At 35.4% G+C, this 6,505-nt stretch overlaps 1 long non-coding RNA gene across 1 annotated transcript in view; it reads left to right on the top strand.

The window, feature by feature from the left end:
* Window positions 1-6,505, top strand: part of LOC134653613 (uncharacterized) — a 381,090-nt gene that overhangs the window by 74,634 nt on the left and 299,951 nt on the right. The window lies entirely within an intron of this gene.

The raw sequence follows: 6,505 nt of genomic DNA, 5'->3' as shown, positions 1-6,505 counted from the left end.
ATTCTTAATGTTGGCATTGCAGTATCTTTCCTCGAAGTCCATTCGCGTATTTGTATAAGTACTAAAAAATTTTTAAATCTTATAGCATTACATACAGCAGAAACTCGATTAACCGAACTAATGGACAGAGACTATAGTTTGCATAATCAAAGGTTTTTTTGGGACAAGATCAAACAAAAACAACACCTTTTTACATAAAAATAATAAGTTTGACGTACAAATTAACCTTAAAATATAAAACACCTAAAAAATTGAATAATTATGGGTTCGGATTATCGAGGTTCTACTGTAGTTGGAATTTATTAGAAACACATATCGCTTTGAGACTTACGAGGCTAGATTTATTTTGAGTATAGTGCTGAATACAGTCCACTAGATAGACCTAACCATGGAACTAAATAAAATAGATGGTATTATAAAAGTGAGAACTCCTATAGACAATTTGACATGGTTCCAGGTTCATCTAGTACATTTTGTTGGGTGTACCTGGCTTTGACTTCTGTCGAATCCGGGAAAACATCTCGCACCCTAAATCCGAGCGAGACTCATTAACAAAATAATGGTGAGATAGTGAAATTCAAAGTAGACTATAAAGGACTTTGAGAAATTATTGTCATAATCATAAGTCACCCAGCTAGCAGTCGTTTTTATCGTTTATCGACGTGGATAATAAATGGATCACTCTCACACTTTCCTTGGCTTCAATCTTATCTTGTCCACAGCGACAAACGACGTGAAGTGTTGAATTGTTATGAAAATGTATCGATAATTCGATAGCACTCGGGATTATGATGTGAAAATTGTAATTATAGCTGGTCAACCAAATCTTGTCAGTAAAAAAAGGCGCGAAATTCAAATTTTCTATGGGACGATAGTCGATATCCCTTCGCGCCTACCGTTTTCAAATTTACCGCCTTTTTCTACTGTCAAGATCTGGTTGACCAAGTATAGCTTTGTTATTGTAAAACTATCAATTGTAGCGAAATACCAAAAAAGTAGTTATCGCCTAGTCAGTTTCGAATACTATTTCTAAATCTTAACATCATTAGATTTTTCAGAATACGAAAAAAAAAATCATAGCATTTATTAGCAATAGCTAGCAATAGCATAAACTTTACTACATCACTACCTAATTCACATGAATAATACTTTTTTTTTTTACTTTTACGCGGGCTCTTTCTTACAGTTTAAAATTCTAGTTTGGCGCTAATAATACGATAAAGTTTAAAATTTCAAGTTACGTTGTGCATTGTCAAAACTAAGTACTCAGTTTTTTTTTCTTTTGTGTGTACCTATATGATTTTTTATTCATGTACCTAAGTATGGTAAGTACATAATACGTTTACTAATAATATTAATGCTTCACAAATGTAGACATTTCATGTTCCTTTTATTTTAAGGCCCGGCAGTACGAATACATATTAAATAATTTCAATGTTATATGTTATGAACTCAGCCGTTAAGTACTTTTATAGAAGGCCCTGCTCTACCATCTTTAATAGGGTGTATTCGGGTAATTTCGTATAACAGATAATTCCGTAAATCTGATGAAAATCAACCAAAATTCCATTGTAATAAGAGTCCCTTTTCAGAAGTATCCGACATTCGAAATTACCCGAATACACCTACTACATCCTGCAGGCGTCTTATGGATGGCTTTAATGATAAAATATCACTCTTTAACACCACGTGACACGTGATTGAAAGAGACGGACAGTCATTATCACGCTGTCACGTAGACAAACGCGACTATATTAACGGCCACAGTGGCCAAATATATATCGGAACACATCCTTATTTCTATGGTGTGATATACTTATTTGGCCACTTTGGTATAACAAAGGTGTGATATATTGGCCACTTTGGCCGTCACTATATATGTTTTTGGTGCTGACAGTACTAGACATCCCGATTCCCGACATTATCAATATCATGCTCTCATCTCGATAATTTTCTCGCGTCCCGGTCAGCTGTCAGTTTTTGACAACCGAGTGAAAGGGGTGTAGCTCGTGACGTTGACACGATGAGAATTTCTCATCTGTCGTTAAAAGTGAACAGCGCCTTCATCGCATTATATTTAACCGACTTCAAAAAAAAAGGAGGTTCTCAGTTTGACCCGTATGTATGTATGTATGTATGTATGTATGTATGTATGTATGTATGTATATTTGTTCGCGATTATCTCGCGTTTGGCTGAACCGATTTTGATGCGGTTTTCAGAAAAGTGTTTGTTACATTTTGGAGAAGGTTTTAGTATACATAGATCTGAGCTGATGCTGAACCCTGGCTGTACCTAGTGGAACTCAGGTTTGGTACAACATAGGCCCACGCTGTTTTGGTCATCGGACACGCCTTGATGAGCACTTGGGAGAGCAGTACCCAAGATAGAGCTGATGCTGAACCCTGGATGTACCTAGTGGAACTCAGGTTTGGTGCAACATACGCACACGCTGTTTTGGTCATCCGACACCCCTTGATGAGCACTTGGGTGAGCAGTACCCAAGATAGAGCTGATGCTGAACCCTGGATGTACCTAGTGGACCTCAGGTTTGGTGCAACATACGCACACGCTGTTTTGGTCATCCGACACCCCTTGATGAGAACTTGGGAGAGCAGTACCCAAGATAGAGCTGATGCTAAATCCTGGATGTACCTAGTGGAACTCAGGTTTGGTGCAACATAGGCCCACGCTGTTTTGGTCATCTGACACCCCTTGATGAGCACTTGGGTGAGTAGTACCCAAGATAGAGCTGATGTTGAACCTTGGCTGCACCTAGTGGAACTCAGGTTTGGTGCAACATAGACACAATCTGTTTTTGTCATCCGACACGCCTTGATGAGCACTTGGGTGAGCAGTACCCAAGATAGAGCTGATGCTGAACCCTGACTGTACCTAATGGAACTCAGGTTTGGTAAACCATAGGCACCTACTGTTTTGGTTAACCGACTCGTCGTCGTGTGCCTATGTTGCAGAGTTACCTAGAGACACCTAGGTATGGGTCGATCGACTTTTTTTTTCTAACCGCTTTAATAACTATAGGAAACAAACTCATATTTTAGCTCAAAACCTAAAATAAATGAAGAATGAACCTATCACTAAAAAGTAAAAAATAAAAATAAAATTAAACAAAAAAATAATTAAAAATATAATTAAAAAAAAAACAACCAAAATAACTACATTTTAATTCTTTTTTTAAAAAAAGGGAACCGCCTTCAAAAAATCAACCCACTGAAAAGCACAAAATAATTTTTATATACCCCAGCCCTATCCTTGTTCAGTCCCTATACCGTCGTTAAGCAAATTTCTGCCAAAAAGTAGTTAATACCTAATAATAAGAAAATTAATAGCCATCCGGGTAATTACTTAGTTTTTGAAGTCGGTGCCAAACCAAAATTTTAGAGTCTTACTAACTTAGTTCTTGCATTAGGTACTTACTAACTATTCGTTTTTTATTCTGTTTGGCAGCAAAGAATATTTTTGTTGGTTTGGCACCGCCTTCAAAAACTAAGTAATTACCCGGATGGCTATTAATTTTCTTATTATTAGGTATTAACTACTTTTTGGCAGAAATTTGCTTAACGACGGTATAGGGACTGAACAAGGATAGGGCTGGGGTATATAAAAATTATTTTGTGCTTTTCAGTGGGTTGATTTTTTGATGCCGGTTCCCTTTTTTTAAAAAAAGAATTAAAATGTAGTTATTTTGGTTGTTTTTTTTTAATTATATTTTTAATTATTTTTTTGTTTAATTTTATTTTTTAAGTAACATGTGAATGGAAACTTGTAAACTCTGAAATGATTATTATATTCCAAGTCTGATTTATGTTTGTATTAACTCACTCCATCTTGTAATAAAACAATAATACGTTTATGTTTATTTTATTTTCCCTTTTGCATCTAATATAATACTTATTAGGCACCTTCGACTTTACTATAGGTAGGTTTGTATACTTTGTATTTCACAAATTACATTGAATATTTTCTGATGGTAGGACTCTATAGATACTCTAAGATAATTATAGGAAGAATATTATGAATAAGTACTTAAATACTTATTCTAAAATTAAATTAAAAAGCGAAATTACTGACCTATCGCTCCGTAAATTATTCTATCTTGACATGTAATTTAAGCGATAAAGAGATGATAAAGATGCTGTAACGGATAAGCTTGATTTGGAACTAATGAAACTAATCGGACCTCTCGTTCGTACTCACATATATAAGCGCTTCACTAGCGCCACCTCGAAGTGCGACTTTGACAGATGTCAGATGCGTTTTATTTGGTCGTCCATATCAGGGGGGGGACACTAGGAATCAAAGAGTAAAGTAAGTATATAGGTAAAGAGAGCCCTCTTGAAGCATTTTATGGAAACTCATTTGAACGCACCATCTCTGATTCTCCGCCGCAACTAAGTATGTTTGTGTGCGTGCACAACTACATATGCATCCATATGTGTACTTTCGTTCTACATAATATTAGGTCTACTTGGGCGGTTTACAAGTCCATTTTTTGTTTGGTTTCTTGTAACAAAAACCTTTCATTGTTTACAAGAAATCAAACAAAAAATGTACTTGTAAACCGCCCAAGTAGACCTAACATTATGTGGAAAAGGTTAATGTTATCAATAATGGAATAAAGAAAAAAACAGAATATTAAATTCAATATGTTTATTGCATACATGTTTTACATCACATTATCGCTATTCGCTAGGAAAGTACAATTTTAGGTAAACAATAGAAAAGAAAGCGAGTGTGGTGAAAAAGCATTCACACACAAGAAAATACATGTTAAAAAGAAAATTTGAATAATTTACTATGCACAATACAAGCACATAGTCTAGGCATTGTAGCAGATTTATCGATAGTGGCGTAACTTATCAAAAGTAGGTACTTATTAGATACCTACCACGAAATAAATTTACTCTAAAATAGCGTCCATATTGCACAAAATAACACAGAACTCAACGCACTTTCTGGAGGTTTTCACAACAGGGCATGGCAGGGCAGGGCAGGCATGTGTTTTCATTCGGGCTTTAATCTAATTTCCTCCAGCACCATAACCAAACCATAACGAAGAAAATGGCTCAACCATCACTAAAATATTTTTAATTTACGCTCTTACAGTGACAGCTAAAAAATTGCATGTCTTGGCCATACACCTAGTATTATATACTTAGATGAGCTATACGCGTGCGTCCGTGAGGGACAGAACATACGTAATGCGACCAAATTAAAAACACGTTTTGACGTTCCTGACAACCTACCAAACATAACCTACGTAATTTGGTCGGGTTATTTCAAAAGCGCGTTCTCTGCTACTCATACTAAAAGTTCCATAAGTGCATCTTGTTCGGTCAACTGGCTCCTCGCCCATTTCATCTATATATGATTGTACCTCTATGGTCTTGTTTGTTTTTTTTTTTTTAATTTTATGGCCTGGTTACGAGACCTTTAAGCCAATCTATGGTCTTGGCGGTTATGCAAGTGTTGCCAGCATAAACAAACAGTATAATTAAATCACATTTTAACAAAATTCTTATTTTTTCGTGAAATTAATTGAAAATTATAATAATTAAAAATATTAATTCGTACTTATTTTAATTTTAATATTAATGCCACTAAAATTATATGAATTTTATAGTGCCATCTGGTGACGTAGTTTGTGTAATCGGAAGTCAACTTTACGCAATAGTATGTTGTCGGGGGCAAAATATAGAAATCGCCTGCATCTTTACTGACGTTAACTACATTTCTAGTGTCCCCCCCCGTAAAGAGAGCCCTCTTGAAGCATTTTATGGAAACTCATTTGAAAGAGCCATCTCTGATTCTCCGCCGATACTAAGTATGTTTGTGTGCGTGCACAACTACATATGCATCCATACGTGTACTTTCGTTCCACATAATATTAGGTCTACTCGGGCGGTTTACAAGTCCATTTTTTGTTTGGTTTCTTGTAACAAAAACCTTTAATTATTTACAAGAAATCAAACAAAAAATGTACTTGTAAACCGCCCAAGTAGACCTAACATTATGTGGAAAAGGTTAATGTTATCAATAATGGAATAAAGAAAAAAACAGAATATTAAATTCAATATGTTTATTGCATACATGTTTTACATCACATTATCGCTATTCGCTAGGAAAGTACAATTTTAGGTAAACAATAGAAAAGAAAGCGAGTGTGGTGAAAAAGCATTCACACACAAGAAAATACATGTTAATAAGAAAATATGAATAATTTACTACGCACAATACAAGCACATAGTCTAGGCATTGTAGCAGATTTATCGATAGTGGCGTGCCTTATCAAAAGTAGGTACTTATTAGATACCTATCACGAAATAAATTTACTCTAAAATAGCGTCCATATTGCACAAAATAACACAGAACTCAACGCACTTTCTGGAGGTTTTCACAACAGGGCATGGCAGGGCAGGGCATGCATGTGTTTTCATTCGGGCTATAATCTAATTTCCTCCAGCACCATAACCAAACCATAACGAA

Source organism: Cydia amplana, chromosome 13 (assembly GCF_948474715.1).
Source record: "Cydia amplana chromosome 13, ilCydAmpl1.1, whole genome shotgun sequence".
NCBI classification, from domain to species: domain Eukaryota; kingdom Metazoa; phylum Arthropoda; class Insecta; order Lepidoptera; family Tortricidae; genus Cydia; species Cydia amplana.
This window is presented reverse-complemented; position numbering and strand designations above follow the sequence as displayed.